Genomic DNA, 23,884 nt, shown 5'->3' with positions numbered 1-23,884 from the left:
CTTCCCTGCCACCAGCCCCTGCAACACACTCAGACTATTGATACAATAGGTGAGCTGAGCTCACTATCTCCATTACTTACTAGGAGATGGAAAATGCAGAACAACCATGTTCACTTTTACAGATATGACTTAAGCTGTAGTTGGGAAAGAGTATGATTATGTATGACTTGGGCCTTGTTTACTTATCCCACTGATACCACAAACCATGCCAGACAGTCAAAAATTTGCTGAATACAACTAGTTTCTAGAAATGCCAGAAGACGTTATTTTTTTCAAAGCATATTGGCAATAAAACTCCTACTCATATCCTTGTTCTCAACCAGGACTAAAACATATCAGGGATGTTGAAACTTCAGTAGAAGCTATGATCTCCTCAGTCTGCCCTCCATCCTCAAGGTCCCCAGAAGGTTCTGGCTTTGATAGGTTCTGTGCCTTGCCTGCTCGCCTTCCTTTCGGGGTAGAGACCCAACAGTTCTGCAAGCCCAATGTAACAAATATTCCAGAACCAAGTGCACTTATGTACACCTACGATTGATATTTTCAACATGCAGTAATTCATTCTTGGGGGAAATTACTCAGTTTTGGGTTATCCATTCCACAAATACAGACACTACAACCTATTACACCACACACAATCAAATGCAAACATTATCCAAGTGCTTCATCAATTTCTAAGAAGCCAGAAATCTGTTGTTTAATATTAACAAAGGGGGGTTTAATTTCTTCCTTCAGTTTTGCTGTGGGATCCAAACTTTTGCACTTTGCAGATAAAGGGACTTATCATGCTAAGCTCCCAGTGTTCCCTCTTGTTCTTTTTTCAAGGGGAGTTGTTCTTTTTTTTTTCAAGGGGAGAGATTCTTTTTGTTTTTCTTCTTTTGGGCGGAGGCAGGGGCACTTTTCCCTTTTGTGGTGCTGGGGGTCAAACCTAAAGCCTCCTACAAGCTGCGCAAGCCCTCTACGATTAAGCTATATTCCTAGCCCAGGTTTAGAGTCTTTGGAACAGTATATGTTGCTCCACCTGGACTTCACTGCACCCAGACTTGGTTGCTGATGGATCACAAGGCTGGTCCTCAGCCAGCTGCAGGATATAGCCTCACCCAAAGTGATGCCACCACAAGGGTGGCCTGCTGCCAATACTAGGCTGATATGGGCACACAAAGGTCCAGTCCCTCGCTTCAACTGAGGACAGTCATGAAGGGCCGACTGAAATGCAAACCTACCTAAAGCAGCAGCTGGGGCCTTCACTGCAATTTCATTTGCTGGTGAGCTTCTCTACCCAACCCCATCTTTTTCCTTCCTTACAGAAGTAGCTCCTAAGAACTCACTCTAAAATCCTTCAATATCCAACTCCTGGTCTTAGCCTCTGCCAGGGTTGAGACTGCCAACCTTCACCATTAAAGACACAAGGCATGCTTGCTTTGTAACTTCAAATCTCAGTCGATCATCATTCTAAAACTACCTAGAGACCATAGTTCTATATAAAAGTATAAAACTAAGTCCTGAATACCTTGTGCACAACAGGGCACAATGGCTAGTTTTGATAGACTATTGAGGACTTTGTGATATTTACTGCATCCCCAAGAAAAGTAGGTAGTAGACATTACATAGCTGAAATGAGGAGCTCCTGCACTGCCTTGCCCACCTTCCAGAAAACCTCGAGGACTAACTAGCATTCAGGCTGCAGTCCAGTTTAAGACACAGGGGTGGAATGAGAGCTGTCACAGCACCCGAAGTCAAGAGAAAAAGCAGTGTCTACTTATTACAAGAAGTTTGGGCTCAGAATGTTAAAAACATAAATAACCTACTCCATATGAAAACTCAGCTTAAATTCATGTTGCTGCCTAATGTTTTACTTTTACAGCATTTCACATCTGATCTCATGGGACACTGAAAGCCCTTCCTATGAAGATTGGCCTGGTATTATACTAACTTTATACTGGTTAAATTATTTGCCCAGAATCAATGTTGGGAACAAACTGCCAGATTCTTGGTTCAGGCTTCTTCTTTTTAAAACTCAGCCAATTTACAATTTGTCTATATATTTTTCCAGGCCTGTGTATAAAGCCCCCAAAACTCAGCTCCAACTTTTCACCTCTCTGACTCCCACCTTTATACTACAGACCAATATTTCACAGAAACAAGGACTATCAATGGCAAAGGGTCCTAGCCAGGGCACAAATCATCATCTAAGTGCGCGCGCGTTCTCTCTCTCTCTCTCTCTCTCTCTCTCTTTCTCTCTCTCCCCCCCCTTTCCTCTCTCTCTCTCTCTCCCCCCTTTCCTCTTTCTCTCTCTCTCCCTCCTCTAAACAATCCAGACACTCTGCAGATACAGACCACAACTTCTGAAGTACAGAAGTACAGCTGACAAGAGGCTATCTCCCCATCTCTTGTTAATCTGGTTCATGCCAGTTGCATAAACAAAAGGGTAAGGGAAGAAGAAAAAGGTTTAAACAGTTCACGAATTTCTTAGACATAGTCATTTTTCTTAAGAAAACCTTTGTCCCTAGTCTTTAGGTTTTACCTACTTTTGTTTGGAGGATATCACTCATAACAAATTGGCATTCTGTTTCTGCAATGCAAAGATGCTTGGACTGAAGAGATCAGATGGGGATTTTCATGTTTTCAAGAACAGAGGCAAGTATCTCTGCCTCAGTAGGTGCAGCACAGCTGTGGGAGTACTAATGCAAGCTAATCACTCTATTTACTCCATAAGCCACCCAGCCAGCAACAAGAAACGCCTGGTAAATCTTGCTGTGTACTCATACCCACCATCCAGGCTTCGTTTCAAAGGGCTGGTGCTAAAATGATTTCAAGTGATCAGGACAGAGCTGCCCAACTGGATTGTTATCTTAGAATCACAAAGAATATTCTTCAGTCCTTTATAGCCTGTCAACTAATAGTCAAGTCAGTATCCATTTTATTCTTCCATTCTCTTCTCACCATTATCACTGCTATCATCTCAGCTAGCAATGTCCACATTGGTTATTAATTAAGAAATTAAGCAATAGGCTTCTAATTTCAGGAAAAGAATTTCCTACTGACCATTAAAATTGGATGTGACATTTTACCATGTCCCGCACTCTGTGTGCAAAAGTCATGAGATTTATCTGGCCAACGGTTGCTACTCACTTTGATCCTTAAACTCTAGACATAAATGGGATCTCAAAAATAATTTAAACTTATATAATCACTCATACTTAACTGTATCCATGTTTTGGTTAAGGATTATATGGCCTGAATTATTTAAAAATTCTGACATATGAATTTATATAAATTATTTAAAAATGGTTTTCACAGCCTTGTCTCTTCATTTCTACCAAGATGGGTTGGGGATGGAAAAATCATAGGGCAACAGATCTAAAGTTCCCAAACGGAAGCAAGGACATCAATTATTAACCCAATAAAGCCTCATCTGTGATAACATAATCTTTCCCATATTACAATACTAAGTTGATTTATTGTAGGAAGAAAAAAAAAAGCCATGCAACCACAGTTTTAGGGACAAAAAGTAAGAAAGTCCAAGACATATTTTAGAGATTCCCAAAGGGTATCTCTCCTTATAGAAAAAGACTATATCAGACCATAAAATATAATTCTAAGAACATCTGTAACTATGGACATCATTATACAAAGTACATGTATGAAGACTTGAATTGGGTGTAACATACTTTATACACAAACAGAGATATGAAAAATTGTGCTCTATATGTGTAATAAGAATTGTAATACATTCCAATGCTGTCATGTATTTAAAAAAATAAATAAAATCAATAAAAGATAAAAAAAAAATCTGTAACTACTTTACTAAATTTATTAAAATGGAAAAGCCTGAATAAACAGAGTAGAAGTAATTGCTAGACAAATTTTCCAGTCAAAAAATGATTTTATAATATTAGAGTTCTTTGTGTGATTAACAAGGTCCAGCATAAGCACCAATCAAATCTTACCTAATTTTAAAATGGCATAAAAGCCAGGTGAGATGGTGTACACCTGTAATCCCAGCAGCTCAGGAGGCTGAGACAGGAGGATTGAAGCCAGCCTTAGAAACTAAGGGAGGCCCTAAGCAACTCAGTGAGACCCTGTGTCTAAATAAAATACAAATAAAAAAGCTAGGGATGTGGCTCAATGATTTAAGTGCCCCTGGGTTCAATCCCTGGTACCAAAAAAAAAAAAAAAATGAAGATTTATTTAGCAATTCTCTCTCCTGAATTATTTAGCAACTTTGTCTTCTGATTTTCTACAATCCTTTTTTTTTTTCAGCAGCTCTGTGACCTGAGTATTTATAAAGCAGAGACAAATAATAAATCCATGCATGATGCCAAAAATCTCAACCATGTGTGAAGAAATGACTGTCCGTATTTTTTACATGAACATGTAGACACAACATGTTTTATTTTGGCTATAAGTACAATCCTAAGCTAGGAACTCACTATGAAACTTTCTAAGCAGAAGGATTTCAGAGAAGCAGGTGAACTATTCACAAAGAAAAGAAAATCTAATGGATGGGAAAATAAGGAGTTCACATAAATGTTTTGGCATTTAAATGTAAGTGATACTAAAATTTCTTAAGTCCAAGAAGATTTATCACTTAATATGAAACTTTTGAACAACAAAAAAGTTACATTTTTGGCTTGGAGACTAAGACACAATCATTACTGAATGAGACAGGTAATCTGCTAGGCATCTAGAATACTCCTACAGGTAGACTTTGGTTTTCTTTTTTTTTTTTTTTTTTTTTTTAACTTAAGAAATAGTTCTTTATTTTGGGCTCGCAGTTTTAGAAGTCTCAGTCTATGTTTGGCTGACTCCATTGCTCTGGTCCTGAGGTGAGACTCATAGTGGCAGAAGGGTGTGGCAAAGGAAAGACAGAGGTAAGATGCTCAGTTCATGGCAGCTGGGAAAGAGAGGTGGGTGGAGTAGAGAGAGAGAAGGGCAAGGAAAAAAGATGTTCCCTAAGGGCAATGCACCCGGTGACCCACCTCCTCCAGCTATGCATGTTCCACCTGCCTACAGTTACCAGCCAGTAAAGTAGTCCTTTCAAATTATCAATCCATCAAATGGATTAATTCACTGATTAGCATACAGCTCTCATAATCTAATCATTTCACATCTGAATATTCCTACATCATCTCACATAAGCTTTGGGGAATTCCTCACATATGAACTATAGCATCTGGTACATTTTCATTATGAGGTTTAGGGGGTTTTTTATGCGTTACAATTCATATTACATATATAGTGCACAATTTTTCATATTTCTGCTTGCATACAAAGTATATTCACACCATTCCTGTCTTCTTCATACATGTACTTAGGGTAGTGATGTCCATCTCATTCCACCATCTTTTTTTTTATCCCCTTGCCTCCTCCCTCCCCCTCTCTCCCCTTTACCCTATCTAGAGTTTGTCTAATCTTCCCATGCTTCCCCTCCCAACCCAACTATGAATCAGCCTCCTTGTATCAGAGAAAACATTCAGCATTTGGTTTTTTGGGATTGGCTAACTTTACTTGGCATTATATTCTCTAACTCCATCCATTTACCTGCAAATGGCATGATTTTATTCTCTTTCACTGCTGAGTAATATTCCATTGTGTATATATATATACCACATTTGCTTTATCCATTCATTTACTGAAGGGCATCTAGGTTGGTTCCACTGACTAACTATCGTGAATTGTGCTTCAATAAACATTGATGTGGCTGTGTCCCTGTAGTATGCTGTTTTTAAGTCTTTTGGGTATAGACCAAGGAGGTTATTCCCTTTTTTTAAGACCAGAAAACCTGGGCTCAGGATGAGTAAAGAAAAAAGTCACAATACTAAAGCAGTACTATGTCTGGAATTCTATTCAAGATATATCTGAATTCAAAACCTAAAACACTTGCTGCTACCCTCTACCTCATAATTCCACCAAAAATTACACAAGCACAAATTACAAAGATGGAATTGTTGCCTAAGTATAGCAGATCAGCCTTAGAGTTAGAAGCTCTAGATTTTAATGAAGCTTCCAATGAGTGGTGGTTTCCCACAAATTAATGGAGATGAAAATGGTATTTAACTTCATAACATTGAGGTGAGAAGCATCTATAAAAGCCCCAGTGAAAGGGCTTGGAGAGACAGTTAAGAGCTCAATAAGAACTAGTTCTTGTCGCCTTCCCTCTTCAGATAGGTCAGCCAAGTTAGCATCGCTGAATGTACTCAAAGGACCTCAATGAAGCTGGAGAAAGCCTGGAGCCCCAGAGAATGACCCGAAGAGGAGAGGCCTGGATGGGTCTCACCACAGTTTCTGCTCAGTCTGCCTACCTATCAACGAAACACTTAAAAACTCACCATGGAATGTTCAATAAACGCACAGTGAATTATATTCAGGGGAGTTAATTCTCCTGGGAACCAACCTCAACCAATGAATGAAGGGAATCAGTGGATGAATGTGTCAGCATTTCCTCTCAGGGAGGGAAAATTCCAAAATTTATCCTACAGGATTCCTCGCAGAGTCCTTACTGCAACTGAGTTCATATTGACCAAAGTGGTAACCAACTCAGTTATGTACCCTTCAATGGCTTTTCCTTTGTCTATCTCTCACCTTCATGCTTCCCAAGATCATCTACTGAGTAGATGAATAAATCAGAGGCTGCTAAAAAAACAAAAAGAGAGAAAAACCCTAACTGTGGGCCAACTCTGTCCATGCACAGACCATGCCACAGACCAGCAAACTACTGGACCCAGCTACTTGGCCACTTGGGAATCCACGAAGCCCATCTGTCTTCAGTAAGCCTACTTCCACCCTGGGAAATGGGAAATGAACAGAAAAACCAAGCTAGCAAGGCTTGACCCAGTTATACCTCATCTTTCCTCACTGACTTTTCCTATTCATTCATATTCTTTCATTAANTCTTACTGTTTCTAAGACAGGTCTGGATGTGTATAAGAGACAGCTCTATCACAAGTTCATGAGCGAACACACACACACACACACACACACCAAAAAGAAAAAAAAAGATCCACACACATAAGTTTTTCCATGGCACACGCTGGGTAGCCTTAGCCACGTGAAGAATTTATTCTCCTTAGGAAACTGCAGTCACCCACTATGAGTTATATTTTTAAACAGTGATTACACAGAAGTGATTTCCTAAGCAGAAGGAATCAATATCAATATGGAAGAGACAAACTGAAGATTCCAGGTGGAAAAGAAAATAGATAAAAATAGACAAATAATCAAGAATGCGGATTACACAAAAATTTTGTATCTCTACATCACTAAAAACAAAATTAAAAGACAAACTAAATAAAATACTAAAAAAAAGGTATAAATATTTAGAACAATGACAACAGAGGATTGATAAGTGAAATACTGAACTAGATTTTATAACAAATGAGAAAAATACTAATTTCCAAAAGGTAAAATGGGTAACAACGTGTTAAATAAGAAATACAGCCAATAGGCATATGATCATGTTTGGTCTCATTAATATAAAAAATGAAATAACTTTTCTCCTAGAAAATTACCAAATTTTAGTAAAATGAGATATGCTAATGGGAACAAAAATTAGTAGAAACTTTTTGACAAATGACAGCGATATTGAGTAGGATATGCACATACATTCAATCTAAACCCTTGGTTTACTTTCCATTCATTTAATGTGAAAATGTGAGCAAGGTGGAACACAGAAAATGCTGGTGACATAGAAGCCCATCAAATCGGAAAACACATTCTACAATGAGATTAAATAAATCATCCACAAATGGAATATTTCACAGTCCTTAGAAATACTAGCCAGGCTTTGTGGCACATGCCTATAATCCCAGCGACTCAGTTGGCTGAGGCAGGAGAACTACAAATTCAAGGCCAGCCTCAGTAACTTAGTGAGACCCTGCCTCAAAATAAAAAATAAAAAGGCTAGGGGTGTAGCTCAGTGGTAGAGCACCCCTGGGTTCAATCCCCAGTACCCGCCCCAAAAAAAGGAATACATTTATTTACAGGTATTTTAATAGCATGAAGAAATGCAAATAAAACAATGTTAAGTTTTTAAAAAGTGGGATGCAAAATCATGACTCAGAATATATTTCAATTGCAGAAAAAAATATGAATGGAAAGAAATGAATGAAAGAAACACAAAAGGCAGATATACCTTTGTGTGGTAGGACTGCTGATGACTTTTAAAAAAAAAAAACATCTTTTCTGCATTTTTCTGTACTACTCAAATCTTCTATAAAGTGCATACATTGGTTTTATAATTGAAAAAAAATATTTATCTCAAGTGTAAATGCACAATGAACTATAGATGGAAATCTCACAGTTCTCCACCCCACTCCCACAGATACCAAAACGCTCCTTGGTTGGCAGGTAGGGCAGTCATGGTGGGGGTAAGCTGCTCTTACATCTGAGCCTAGACAAGCATTAGGCTTCTTGATATAAAAACAAAAACTCTGCATGTCTCATGTATCAAAACACATTTTGGAAATTCGTTAACCAAAACTTTTTCCATCAGAATATTTAAATCTGTACACTAGAACAAGCTAGTTAAGTAAGCAGGATGTTTACTAGGAACACCCTAAAAACTAATAATTGTTTTTACAGATCTGCTAAATCCCTGCCAGTTTGTGTCAGTACACAGTGTAACATAAACAATCTCCAGAGTCTGTCCCCACTTCTGAACAGGAGAGCATGAAACCCTGAGCATCAGGCTTAATTCCTTGGCAATAATCACTGAAAATAAGCCTTTTGGAGCTCACTCTCTCAAAGGCTGATTTCGTGGTCTCTGAGATAGTTTTCTAGGAGGAACAGCTAACTGTGACAAATTTTCTTTGCATTCGGTATCTTGTTTCGTCTTCACAACCCCTTCAAAGCAGGGCTTCACAGCACTATTGATACTTGGATCCAGGTAATTATTAAAGGGGGCTGTACTGTGCCTCACAGGGCAGTTAACAGAATTCTTGGATTCTACCAACCAAATGCCAATAGCACCTACACCACTTGGTTGTAACACACAAAAAAATGTCTCTTGACATTGCCAAATGGCCCCTATAGGTCAAAATCCCCTCAGTTGAAAACCAAGGCTTCAAAGAAGATACTATTACTGCCCCAATTTGACAAATGAAATTGAGACATAGCTATAGACCCATCTAACTCCAGAGCCTAAGATCCACATTTCCATACAGGCAGAAGACGCACACATCTCTTTTCAACTTGATTCACCTTTGCACCCCCATGGAGCCAAGGACAAACTTCAGTACATGTTAGTTGAACAAACCATTACTCTCATCACATAATATTTATTTACTTCAAACTGGGCTATAGGCCCAGGCAATGAAGGGACTCATGGCCTGCAAGTGGTTCATCATTGTCTATTTGAAAAAGTAAGACATATTCAGAGATAAGCCATTTGGAGACTCAAAGAAAACTTTGTTTCCTCATATGTAAAATGGAGACAATGCTAGGGCTGTTCTCATAATTAACTCAGATCATGCAATGAAATGCCTATTAAAAAATACAATTTGAAAAAACAACTAAATACCAAGAATGTGTGTCAATAAGTAGGCTTAGGCATTGTAGGAATCAAAGCATCTCAAAATTTACTGGGATGAAGGAATCTGAAGAGAAACTAAACTTATGACCCGTGATTTTAAATGTAGGTGAACATTTAAAATCCAAAAATTTGATTACCTGATTCCCACAGAAATCCTGGGCTGAGCTCTGACTGAGACTCTCAGCAAAATTTTCCTGCTGAATTGCTTTGAAGTGGTAAAAAAAAAAAAAAAAAAAGGTGGGTTTAAGAGCAATGGGAAAAACAGAAAGGTTTAGGGTACTTCATGCACACCAGGAATTGGAGCACAAGGGGACTTAAAGACATTGTTGCGGGAAGAGGTCAAGATCACAAGAGGCAAACAGTGACAACGGCCAGGCAAAATCCAAGCAATATTTCTCATATAAAAATATGCTACAGAGCATATACTCAACTTACATTATGAACTGAGAAATTTCTCAGACTAAAATATCGATATTCAGATTGCTTCACAGCATTCTCTGAGAATAGGCAAATATTTGCTTTAAATTTAAATTTACATAGCTGAAAGTAAAGCTTCTGCCAGAACAAAGAATCAATCTTCCCTAAACATAAACCCAACATCTTCCTCCTCATGTTCAGTTCATTTTATTCTCTAAGGCACCAGAATAAGAGACACAGTAGCCAGATCTTCTCTTTTAAATGTGAATTTCAGAAGTTTAATTCCATAAGTGGAACTTCCCAAACTAAATGTTGTGTAAAATTTCTTAAAGACTATGTAGTCCACACCTAACCTGTCTCCATGCAGTCTCCATCCCAGGACCACCAATATGAGAACTCTACTATAAGCCATATAGCTCACAAGAAGTCCAAGGATTTGGAGCAGGCAGGGCAGTTGGTACCAAAGGCTTGTTTAGAAATCTGTCTAGTCATAAGACGCAAATAAGAGAGAAGAGACTAACTTCAGGGGCTGAGTACAAGACAACTGCAGTGTCTATACCAGACAGGATAGGGATGAGAACCAAGGCAATGAGAGAACAGACAGTGATTCAGAAAATATTTGAAAGGTAATAACAGTGCTGATGGCCAACAGAGAGTCTCTAAGATATAACACACAAACTTGACCCACTGCAAACTTCGATGATAAATCTGAAACTCTGAGACCTGAGGAAAACCCAGGCTTAAAAGGAAGCATTTTGAGTTCTGACAAGTGGGGCTATCTTCATGGACCTGTGACCTAGATTGTCACCCAGGACCCCATGCTCAAAAAGGCACCATGCTAGGCTTACTGCTCTGCTGCCTCCATCTTGTGAATCTTAATTTTAACTTTGAACTTGTATTTTGTAAATGAAATCTGACAGGACAATGGAAAATGCACACAGGCAAGAGATCCAAGTTAACACATATGACCACTGCTCCTTGTCACCCCATCCACACAAAGCATTTGCAAGGTTCCATAAGCACAGAATTCCAGTGACATGATACAATGCACAGGAGTTCAACAAGACTCAAAGCAAGTTCAAGGTAAGTATGTTACAAATACAACTGAGTGAGCAGGTGGGTGGGAACTGACAGCTCTAAGGTGTCTTCCATTCAAACCAGAATTGCTTTGCACACAGAAAGGCAGCAACATTTTTCTAAGAAATACACATGACCAAGGAATTCTATCACTCTTACTAATGTTACTTCCCTGTATTAGCCAACAACTTAGGCTTTCTGAAAATAATGGCATAGGAAAAAAAAAAAAAAGATAGGGCAACCCACAGTTTCTTCTTCTTTCAGTCCTTCCTTACACCCCTGTAAGTCAAACATACAGTGCTGATAAATTGTGTGCATATCAATAAGGGAAATAAAAATAGTTGAGTTTTATGCAGTGTTTCTACTGTTCTGGTAAGAACATGTACACATGGATGCATCAACTACAAAATACAAATTACAGGACTTCAGTAATTCTGCATATAAGCTCAATGGTCTTATAGTTGTATTAAACCCCAGCACTGCACAATATAAAGATGAATAGTAAAATTTATGCTAATAATCTCAATTTTTATTTAAATTCTTAAATTTAATCCATGCTATAATTTTTAATTTTCTTTGACTTAGAATGACATTAAAAAGAAAATACCATGGAGAGAGACTATAGAAGAAAGGAAAAATCTTTTATCTTAGTACCTTTATCAGCATTTTTATCCTTCTATTAGGAAGGAACAGCAGAAATAAATACTGATATCTTTCAAAGCAACTTCCAAAAGAACCATCAAAGATTGATGGAGTGATGTTGATTTGATACAGTAGCCCCCCCCACCCGCCGCTTATCCAAGGGGAATGCCTTCCAAGACCCTCCAGGGGATTCCTGAAACCCCAGGATAGTACTAACCATTATACATATACTTTTTCCTATACATACCTATGATAAAGTTTCATTTACAAAATAAGGCAAACTTTTTCAATTCATGTCTCTCACCCAAAATTTAACTAAACACTTACCACAACATCAGAGTTATATCTTTTGCAATATGAGGTGCAACAGCAAAACTAACAAACTTCTTTTCTTTTTTCTTCTTCACAATTTCATGGATAGAAGATTTGTTCTTATTGTAATCTTTTTTAAAAATATGTTTTAGTTGTAGATGTACATGATATCTTTATTTTTATGTGGTGCTGAAGATTGAACCCAGTGCCTCCATACGTGCTAGGCAAGAGCTGTACTGCTGAGATACAGCCCCAGCCCCAGGCCCTTACTGTAGATCTTAACACCCTCAGCATATGGTATTTTCTCTTTCCCTATTAAGTCAAGAATTTTTACCTTTTCACTTAAAGGAACATTTTCTAGTTTCTTCAGCATATGCTAATTGCCAGCATCATATTCTTGTAATTTGGGGTCACTAAACAAAATAAAGGTTACCTGAACACAAGCATTGCAATATTGTTACAATCAATCTGATAACTAAGATGGTTACTAAGTGACTAATAGGCAGATAGCATATACAGGGTGGATATGCTGAATAAACGGATCGTTCATGTCCTGAGAAGGCAAAGCAGGACAGCATGAGATTACATCATGCTGCTAAGAATGGAACACAATTTAAACCTTATGAATTGTTTATTTCTGGAATTTTCCATTTTATATCTTTGGGTCACAATTAACTGCAGATACCTGAACCAGCAAAAAGTGAAACCAAGAATAAGAGGGGAACCACTGCACTGCACTCATAATTACTAGATTGCTTCAGGCCTTTTCTCCATCACCCTGATGTCATTACCACAACAAATCTACTTAAACACCACAACATAATGTGTTTCCAACTAAAGCGTTAACTAAAAGTAATAAGTTAAAATGAAGTCTAAACACAATCTTGTCAGGAAAATATTTAACACAGTAGTCTCTCCTCTGGACAACTCCTTTCTAGAATATTTCCCAGTGCCTTGATGGTTCCATTGTAACCAAATTCTGACTGTGGCACCAAACCCAGGCAGTTTCTCAGGTTTTCTCCAAGAAGCTGGTCTGTGAACATTAAGTCTGGTCTGGTCTTTAAATATTCCTACTTCAAATATAGTCAAGTTTTCCTTTTGTCTGATTTCCTTTTTTTTGTTTTTTTGGACCACTACTTTCCACTTCAATAAATTACCTTCCTGCCTGGAGACACATCCTTGCAAATATGTCACTCTGTATTGTTTAGATGAGAGATTTCTGTCAAATTTTTCCTCTGTACCAGTAATCCCTACAGCTAGCCTTTCTGGAGCCAGTTACTTGTCTATGAATTTCCTTTCACTGCTTCCTATTCTACTGCACACTGCCTGCAGTAGACTCACTCAACTTTTAACCATTTTTCCCCATTCCCCCCTCCCCCATTCTTTCTTCCAGCCCATCCAAAGAAGTGTCCTTAAATATTTAAGACTCACCAGTCACCCTCCCTCCCAATTTTCAGTCTATCCCTGTCCTTCTCGCCCACACCTTGCACTCATTCCTTGCTCTCTTTCATTTTATAATATCACCCTTTCTCTCTACCTTCCTCTAACCTAAGCTACTATTCCATGTTTCTCTGATCAGTTCTTGAAAGAACAGATTAACTGGCCACCTGCAGTTACTGCCACCTATGTACTGCTCAATTTTTTGCCCTCTGAATTCCATCTCTTCCATGCTACTGAAACCACTCCCGGCAAATCCACGAAATGGCCTGGTAAGTGGACTAGGTATAGATCTCAGGCCCGTCCTCATGACCAGTCTGCTGCACTGGGTGGTGTGGACAGTTCCCTATGTTGACTGAGCTTCTTCCCTTTGTCACCACTGTCTACTTCTTTTGCCTGACCATTTCTAAACATCAATAATTCCCTGAAAGCTGGGTGCTTGCTTCTCTTTTATTCTTCATGATCTTCTTTGAGGAGTTCAGCTACCCTCATTCTTTATGTGAAAGCTCCTTGAAGGTGGTCTATTATTCTAGGCTATGCCTATACTCCAAATCTAAATTCTTACTTAAAATCTTTATGTGAATAATACCATCCAACAGTTCTTAATGGCTTTTAATGTACCAAGTACAGAAGCAAGCCAGTTGCAGGTATATGAAGTAACTGAGATTAAGGATACTGACACTGGAGCCCTAACTGCATGAGTTTAAATCCTGAGTCTAGCATGAATCATCTGTGTGACCTGGAGAAAGTTACTTAGCCTCTCTTAGCCTTAGAGCCCTCATGTGTACTACAGGTACAATAGCATTATGTATTTCTTAGGAGTGATGTGAAATTATGTCTAAGTTAAATATCTTAGAACAGTGCCTGCTACATTTTAAGGGCGATGTAAACATTATCTGTTCTTACATTGTTGTTATTCTCCTAATAACCTGAGGAGGCAAGTACTATTATTTTATCAATTCACTTAATGAGAAAACTAAGGTGGATAATTGTGGATCATGATGGAATCTCAAACTCCAGATGGTCAAATCTTAACTCATCATATTTCCCATTAAGATTCAACTTTTGCTTGTGTACCCTTCTTAATTAAAGGTGTTCTGTCCTTCCCACTCCTCTTACCACATTTACCCCAGAGAACATTCAACATTCTATTTCCAGAGTCATCTTTATAAAATAATCACCTTCCTCCTCATCTAAAAAAAAATTCCATTGAAGAGCTTAATCTTATTAATCCTGTTAAAAACCTCTTGAGATCTAGTCCCAACATATCTTACCTCCCAACAATACCAATCTCTCTAGCCATCTCTCTTAATCTAATCATTGTATTCTAAATTTTATTCCAAACCCAGGTATCCTCACTTCCTCCTCAAAATCTCCTACCTACCCATTCAAACCTTACCTCCTTCAGTGGGACCCCAATAAACCCACTCTTCCTTTGCTTGAGTGATTATTCTAGCTTAAGTTATGATCTTTCCTCACCTACTGCCAAAGGGTCCAACAGTGTGTTGTTTTTAAATTTAACACATTTTCTGTTGCAAGAGAAATGCATGGGCAAACAAAGTCAAGTGCAGCAATTGTAAAGGAAACATATTATGCTGTAAAATAAATAATGAAGCCCCCTTCATCTTCTCTGACATTCTAACCCCCTCCCCATGCACTGACAAATCCAAACACGTTATGTATGTGGGAGTTTTTTTCCTTAAAATATACAGATACCTGTACAACTCAGTATATTCTTTTCAATCTTTTTAACAGCTAAGTAGTATTCAAAATCTGGTTTTATAATGGTTATATATAAGATATGCCATCCCTTTTCTGTCCTCATTTCCTATACATGAATACTGTAAAGGGGAAATAATATGTTTTGTTCATCTTTTCATCTCAAAGAGGACCTTATACCAAGGCTAGAATTGCTCATCAAATGCTCAACAAATAATAACAGTAACTATATTCAGTCCAGTACAGGTAGCTAGCCAGGAAAACAGCTGTTAGTGCTTCACACACATTATCATATTTAATCCTCATAACCACCCAATTATTTCCATTCACAAAAGACTTAACCAAAATCACAGTTATTAAGGACAGGGGATTCTAATCTACAGTTGTCTGGCTCCAGAGCCCACACCTTTATCCCTTTGCTATAGTTAATAAAAGTTTCATAAAAACATCCTTTACTTTCTCAACCAATATTGGAGAATAGAAAGTTCCAAGAATCCTTGTCTGGGCATGTGGGACTAAGATGGGAGCTAAAAGGAATCATGAGCAGATGGAGACAAATGATAGCAGCTATAATACTAGCCTACCATTCACCCATTCCACCTAGGTTTACTGAGGCCCTATGAGGAGAAGGGCTATTGAGTTACTTCCCTCCCCCTCCTCAGGCTCCCCACTACACTCTCCTTCCGTAATATCATGTCATTCTTTGCTGAAAATCTACCAAGGCCAAATATACATTATTATTTCTATTAATAATTTCTAATTATGTCTAATCCTTGCAAAAACTGTCTGACACAAACATTATTATTACCATTTTATAGATGCAAAGGTGAGACCCAAGGAAGTTCAATTATTTGCCAATATCAGACTGTAATAAACAGCAAAGTCAGAATTCAAGTTGGAAGTCGGGATTCAAGTTGAGATCTGTGTGGCTCCAAAGTCCTACCCTTTTTTCCCCTCATACAGAATAATGCCTTTTAATTCCTAAAGAACAGATAACTTTTTTAAATTTAGACACAAGTTAAGACCACATTTGGCTACAAGTACATATCCAATTTCTGTGATTTAGAGATTTTGTTTTTCTCATCAAAGTCATGGGTAGACAAGGTCTAATACAGCAGTTTCAGAATGCCATCAGCTTCTCAGCCTCCTTCTTATCTTCTACCCAGCCATTCTTAATCCTCAAGCCTTTTGTCTTTGGTCACAAGATGCTTTGTCCCCTTTCTCCAGGGAGAAAAAAGAAATACAAACAAAAGGCCTAACAGGTGAGCTCATAGAGGCTGTCCCCTTATCAGAGCTTTGGGGATAAGGGAGGAAGGACCCTGGTACTTACATCTCACTGGCCTAGACTACATCATTAAGATACCCCCGCTGCAGGGGATTCTGGAAAATTGGGCACTTTTAACTGGCCATGGTGGTGAATTAAACAAAATGGGGTTAGATGTAGGGAAGACATGGGCAGGATACACATCTGGGTGTGTCCAGTCCACAGAGTGATGTAGAGGGCAAGTCAACCTAAAGAATCAAAGTATCTTGGGCAAAGAATAAATAGTAAAGAACAACTAAGAACCTAAATTCTGTATTTAGAAGCTTTTTCAGTTATGCAAAGTCATACACTGTTGGAAGTGGAGGATGGAAGAATGTAAAAGTTTGACAAGAACATCCAAGCAGCTGATCCAGAGGAAAAACACTGAGACCCAGGTGACTTCACACATATGGTCCTAATGGAATCACAGGTTCAAACAGAGTGTTTTCCCCTGACTGCTCAATGACTCCCTACCTCCCTTCTCACTTCCCAGAATTAACTTAGAAGCCCATTTGACTCTTCTATCATTCATAAGAAAAGAACATGTTTCAATTCCAATTCAAATGAAATAAAATTCTCTACTGTGTGTTGTTCTAAAAATCAGCATCTTTAGAAAAAGATAGTGGTTATAGGGACTTTATCTGTATAACTGCAGCTACACTGTCAAGCTACTACATGAAGAAAGTAGGCCACAGAGTTTAAAAATAGTTTTCACTTTTTCCAAATAAACGCGATTCAATAAACTTTCCTCATAAATACTCATACAACTCTGTAGCAGTGAGATGACATTTGTACGATGTAATACAGATGAAGATAAAGATGACAAAAGGCCAGAAAAAGAACTGCAGTGATCTACATCCTAGGCACAGAAACACAAGATAATGTAGGCACATTGAGTGATACTGTACAGCCTAACAACCCTCCTATGAAAGAGTTAACACATTTCCCAGTGGGCCTACCTACTTCTTCTCAAGAACTGTCTCCCTCACTAAAGAATTTGGTTACTTATTTCTGAAAAGAGCGGCAAGTCTTATTCAGAAATAAGTAACCAAATTCTCAGTCTCTCACCAGGTGAAGTTAAGTTTGCCTTTTTAACAAATACTCTAGGAATAAGCATACCTGCTTCCCTAAACTTGTGTGTTTTTATGTCCAGTGTTTGATTTCCCTAAATTAAAGGAGAGGTAAATATGCCTAAACCTACTCTAGAGTTCAGAGGATGTCCAAGAAATCTACAGTCAGCCCCAAACATTATAGTACTTGATCTTCCTCCTACACCACCCATATTTAAGCTATGAGCCTTTGCCAGCATGACTGATACTCAATGCAATTTGAGTCTGTACAGTTCCTTCAGTCACGGACATTTTTAGGTGTACCACTGTACAGAAACCACCAAATGGTCTTTCTATTCTCAACCCTTTACACTTGCCAACAAAAACAAGGATGTGCATATGTGCCAGTCAAAACGTGAGTCACACCATGTTCCAGGGAGACTCATAACCCAAGTACAGTCGCAAACTGTGACAACACACCCACCTGGACCACTCAGAGTCCAAGCCCACATTTCAGAAATAGAAAAGTACAGAGTGCTACATGTTTAACTCAGACCCTCCCTTCTCCCCCCCAGCTACCTACCAAGTGTGCAAACTTTAAACTTCTGGAAGAGCCCATTTCTTAAATTCCAGCTGTTTGGTGTTTCAGTTCCTTTAAGGTAGGGGGAAAAAATACTGAAGTAACAAAAACCCTCACCATTTGGCTTTCTGAAACATCAACATTTAATGCCAAACTTACATCAATAATTATTGTATTTAAAATAAAATATTTTTAAAATATTTGTATTTTGTAGAGTGAGTTAACTCAAAGTAGTTTTGGGGGTTTTTTGTTTGTTTGTTTGTTTTTTGTTTTTTTGAGCCATGAGCTCCATTAATAAAGCATCAACTTCTGTGATATATGTGACAATACAGGTTCTGACACACACTACAATAAGTGTGAGAAATAAATGACATAAAATACTACAGATGAGAAAACAGCATCAGCCTGCGGCAGTTTTGGGGTAGTGTCAGTTTTTGGACAGTTTGATGATTGATTTAATTGTGAAATTATCAGCTTTTAATTGAACAGAACCGCTAGTCAAAGGACAAACACATTGTTCTTTATTTCCAAACAATGCCAAGCATCAAAATGTGACACTAGCCTTAACAGCTTTGAATCTCTTGTTTAAACCCATCTCATATAACAACTATGGCTCCCTGCAAGATTTCATAATTAGCTGCACAACTGTGATTTTTTTTTTCTTAATTCAAAACTGATAGAACTTTCTAGGGTAATCTCTGGATTATACAATGCATCTTGCCCATGCTTTCATTTGAGGTGACATATGAATGAATATGCTCTAATTAACTCATTCATTTGTTGTTTTGAGAAGGTAATCCAAATCAGGTCAGAGACATGTACTAATATTTCTGAAAAGTCAGAATGTTGAATGAGGTCTTCTTTCAGTCAGCAGTTCAAAAACGCTGTATTCTGAGACAAGGTACCTTTAAAAATGAAGATGAGAAACTCAAAAATTAATTTTAATATAACAAACTGTCAACAAAATTCACTACAAAAACAAATATTTCATGTCATGGATAAGATAGATTTTTTTAAAAAATAATAAATCAGTAAGTAACGGGGAAATAATCTTGTACTGATTTATCTCATGCTGGTACAAAGAGTGACAAAAAGACCACATAGTTGACTAAATCCCCCTCATTGAACTTGTTCCCAAGAACTGTCTGATACCCTGTGATTAGGCGTTATTGATCTGAAACTACAGTGTGGCCTGGATTTCAAGTCCATACTTGTTCATTAAGGCCAGTTGACCCTAATTTTTAAAGTACACTGGAACAATGTTAGCTGTTTATCAAAAGGAATTTAACCAAACCCTGATCCTACCTTTTTCAATAATGCAAACTTTTTTTTTAAAATATTGTCCTTTAGAATACCATGTTATACTGTACCACATCTGTCCCTATAAACATGGATGGAGAAAGAAAAATAAGGTAAAATGACTGTTATTACAAACACTGTGAATCAAATTTAGAGCCATGAAATATTCAAGTCCCTAAACTGAGACTAGCTTCTTGGAAAGAAAGTGTAAATCTGAATTTGGCGCATGAAGATAATATCCTAAAGATACTTTTTGCTTGCCTGTCTAGTTTTTGTAGCTCCATCTTTTGGTAGTATAAGCTCCAGTTTGAATACTCTAATCAACCAAAGTAGGGAGAGCTCACTTTAGCCCACAAGAATTCCACATCTTTCCTACTGAAAAAAACAAACTGGAAAATTCAGTACATTTTCCATACTCACCATAGAACATAAACAGAAAAATCTTATTCACCATTATTGCTGAGCCATTAGCAATTTCTGTGTTTCCATCCAAAACACAAACCAAAATTAAAATGTTCTGCTCTTTCCAGTAAAGTATGCATTCTCTTTTCAAAAAGCCTGCTCTGATCCATCCTGTGCTATTTAATTTTTGCAGGAACTAGGAACAATACACACCCAGGTGTTTTATAAACAACAACAGAACAAAACACAACAAGGTCTTTCTAGCTCTGAAACCTGTCATCTGCTACAAAGACAAGAGAACCATCCATAAAGTCCTCCATCACTACACCTACTGACTTGGGTTTACCAGACCTAATGTGGCTTCTTTTTTTCCCCACCTGCTGGAAATGCCCTTTTGGTCAGAGGCCTGGGAAACAGCTCCTGACTCACAGTGAAGTCCACTCCATTTCCTCCAGACCTGGCAACAGGAGGATCTTCACTACAGAGGACTGCAAGAAAGAAAAGGGAAACTACTCGCAAGTCTCAGCCAAAAGAATGAGCCCTGAAGTACTGATAAGCAGCGTTCTGAATCAGTGTGCAGAGTCAATTCTTTTCTTCAAAAAGTCAATCACATTCAGCTAGTGACCTGCACACACAAAATCTCCACGCAGGAAAAAGAATAGGTCTGAAACAGGAAATAAACATAGGAATCACAGTCTTACACTTCTTAAAGTGACTTTTTCCCTCTTGGCAGCAAAAGCTTTCCTCTAACTACCATACATAGTCTTTTAAATCAAGTTCTCTCGGCATTGCTGTCTGGGGTTCTTAGTGAAAGCAAGGATTTGATTTGGTCCCACATGTTGAAAACTTCACACGCCGTATAATGAAGAGCTTGTATGCCTTCCACCACATTTCCCTCTTAAAACTCGCTTATCTAAAAAAAATGATTCCTGAAAACACAACTAACAGCCTTCATCCTTCCGTCAGGTCAGGCAGCCACAGGAAGCAGATGTGAAGATTCTGGGCGGCCTGCCTAACCCCCCAGGGAGCCCAAAGTTGGGGCAGAGATGCAAGCGAACAGGGGTCAGTTTTAGAGTGTGCCCAAGGAGACCAGTTTTCCCACAGGCTCACAATAAATGCACCCCAAGTGCATTTCTCACATCCTGACCAGATTAGAAAAAAAAGATTGTACGATGATCTCTAAGCAAAAGATTGATATTACTTTACTTAACGTGTAACAACAGGCCACAGGAAGACTGAAGAATTACAAAACTTTTTCCCTCTCAGAAAGCTTAATTATTGAGTCGATGGTTCCTAAGATATCTGTGGCATTGTTAAGGACCCCGTCGCCCACCCTCACCCACACTTCTCAGACTGGGCTTCTCTGGAATTATTGCGGGAGCAGGGTCCGGGGCCCACGGACACACACAAGACCCCCGGCGCCCAGCCGTGCGGGCGTTTTCCACACGGAAGCCGCCGCCGCGGCGCCGTAAGGAGTTAAGCCCTACCCCCACCTCCGCCCCCCAAAAGTGCGGGTCCCCTTTGGGAAACAGGAGCGAGCTGGAAAAAGGAAATCGACCCCGGGAAGGGGAGGGGCGGCTGCAGCCGCGCAGCTGTGCCACTCGGCTCGGTGGCCGAGGGAGCGCGGCCAACCGCCCTTACCTGGGGGTGGAGAGCCGCCGGCACTACTTCCAAAAGTTCCGTTCACCGTTGCTCCCAGTTCAAAGCCCCGCCACAGGGCCCCGCCGCAGGCCAGCCGCGCACGACTCCTTCCCCGGCCAGTCCCCACCCTGTCTGCCCTACACCAAGTCAGGAATCCGGGCAGGCACCGAGCTGGGAGCTGACATCACTCCCAGCCCCAGGTACCTCCTCCTCCCACCGCCGCCCTCTCCCGTCCCCGCCTGCAGGAATGAGCCAAAGAGCGTTGGCAGCGGGGCGGGGCGGCTGCGCCTGCGCCCCCACTGATTGGGCCGGACGAGCGTCACTCAGAGGAGTCCACTAATTTTATACATTCCTCGCTGAGCGAGATTGGGCTGGAAGTGGGTGTTGATAGAAAAAAATGCTGCCCTTCCTGCTATCTGTGAGGAACGGAGATAATGGGATGGCGAAGAACCTGGCGAGCCGAGTTTTAAACTTTTTTTTTTCCCCCTTGGAGTATTTATTATATTCCAGATCAGAAACGAAACCAACCCACCCAAGCCCCCTTTTTGAGGCAAAACAATTGCCTCTGTGTCACGGGCAAGTAGGAGCCCGGCGGCGCGTGGTGCAGAAAATGGCTAGCTTCAAGTCATGCAAATAAAGGAAACGCCAGCTCACCCTCCTGCCTTTTCTTCGTGGGTCTGCTGGGTGTTGCCTCAGAAGGGGAATTTAAAACTTAAAAGCACTTCCAGAGACTGGGAAGAGAATCCCTAGAAACGGCGACGCAGCTCTGGATTGTTAACTGGTGGGTTAATGTGACTGATTTTCCTTTTGGCGATGAAAAAAATCACGCCACACAAGCTTCCAAGGCAAATAGGATGGAATCTCCAGAGTAAGGGAAAAAAAAAAATATATATATATATATATATATTATACACACATATGTATATTATTTACCTTTTTAAGGACCTTAAGACTGCTGTTCGAAGCAACAACTGAAAAGGGGGAAAGGGGAGAAACCTCACAATTGAGTTCAACAAACCACACGAGAATAATTACTGTTGAATGGAACCAATTGCATTGGCTGAGCTATCATTAAGAATTAACTAACATTTACCCTTGGCGGGTATTTCGCTGTGTAATTCCCTTAGCTGAGAAAACAAAGATTCTCAGACCGCGTTCTTTCAGTTTACCCAAGGCAGAAACGAATGTTGAAAAGTGGCTCTATTTTATAGGATATAGGTAGCATATTATCCATCATCTTCTGGAAATGCAATGAATTAATTATTGATTTTCTGTTGCTTTTTATTGTTTTGTAATTGATGACTGGTCATCCATTTCACCAGTCTGTCAAAATTTGTAGATGTGCGGAGTCCAGCATTGTGTTATATTTAATCGCCACAACCATCCTGTGTTTATACACACGTGTTTGTACTCCACATTCTTTCAAACACTGTAATGCTATTTAAAAAAAAAAAAAAAACCCACAGGCTTGAGCTACGGCTTTCACACCTACTTTATTTTATTATAATATAAAGTATTATTATAATATAAAATATTTCAAACTCCTCACTTGTATTCCTGATTCCATTCCCACCCACCCACCAGCTCTAATTCTTTCTCTGCACCACTACTAAATATAAGGAATGGAAGTGGGGTGTTCCTCGGGGCTCCTTTTCCCTGCAATTCTCAGGTTGGCTCTTAAAACTCCCTAATCTGGCTTCTATTTAAATTCCCACCTTATCTACTACATCACTCCTGGGAACCCCTCTGCTGCAATCAAAACTGTCTCTCACAGATCTTCGCTTGTTTCTCATCTTTTGGCATAACTGGAATCCCCACTCTTCTCTCAAAGCCTAATTAAATTAAAGTCTTTGTCCTCTGCCAAGATTTGGCTGTGCTACAATGAACAAGAATAGGGAGTGAGTCCTTTGCACAGCTTTGCCACTGAGGTCAGTAACTTTGGGGAAGTCACTGAAATTAAACTTCAGTTACCTCCTCTCTAAAATTAGGCTGATAATACCTATGTCAGAGGTTTTTATAAGGATAATTGAGATTGTACAGATGTTTAAATATGTGGTTTTGGGGCTGGGGACATAGCTCAGTTGGTAGGGTGCTTGCCTCGCATGCACAAGGCCCTGGGTTCAATCCTCACAACCACCAAAAAATAAATAAATAAATATGTGGTTTTACATGTCCAGTTAAATACATTTCCTGCCTTCCTGTTGAATACATTTCTTGCTTTCTGAAGAGTAAGCTCCCTGGTTCATTCCTCTTTGTGTTCCTTATAGTCAATTCAATGAAAAGCCTTGATTAATATTTAGGGCCCCAGGAAATATATATTCATATCATTTCTTTCCCTCTTGTGTTCCTTTCATTTTTTTTTAGCACAACTTGTCATTTCTCTTGTTGTACAGGATGCAGAGATCACCATTCTTACATCTTAAATGTGCTCTCCTTCCAAATAATCCCTTGACCAAAAACTTCAACGTTGATTTCTT

At 39.2% G+C, this 23,884-nt stretch overlaps 1 protein-coding gene across 4 annotated transcripts in view; it reads right to left on the bottom strand.

Annotated features, from left to right (window-relative positions):
• Positions 1 to 21,621, bottom strand: part of Ppfibp1 (PPFIA binding protein 1) — a 199,756-nt gene extending 178,135 nt beyond the window's left edge. For 2 of the 4 annotated variants that reach the window (XM_048802467.1, XM_048802468.1), the window contains exons 1-2: positions 21,408 to 21,621; positions 20,144 to 20,254 (exon numbers count right to left, since the gene is read on the bottom strand). The gene's annotated coding sequence lies outside the window, so the exon portion shown is untranslated. The remainder of the gene's footprint in view (positions 1 to 20,143; positions 20,255 to 21,407) is intronic. The other 2 variants (XM_048802466.1, XM_048802469.1) reach the window with 1 other exon arrangement.
• Positions 21,622 to 23,884: the final 2,263 nt, after the last annotated feature.

Source organism: Marmota marmota, unplaced genomic scaffold, assembly GCF_001458135.2.
Source record: "Marmota marmota marmota unplaced genomic scaffold, marMar, whole genome shotgun sequence".
NCBI lineage: Eukaryota > Metazoa > Chordata > Mammalia > Rodentia > Sciuridae > Marmota > Marmota marmota.
This window is presented reverse-complemented; position numbering and strand designations above follow the sequence as displayed.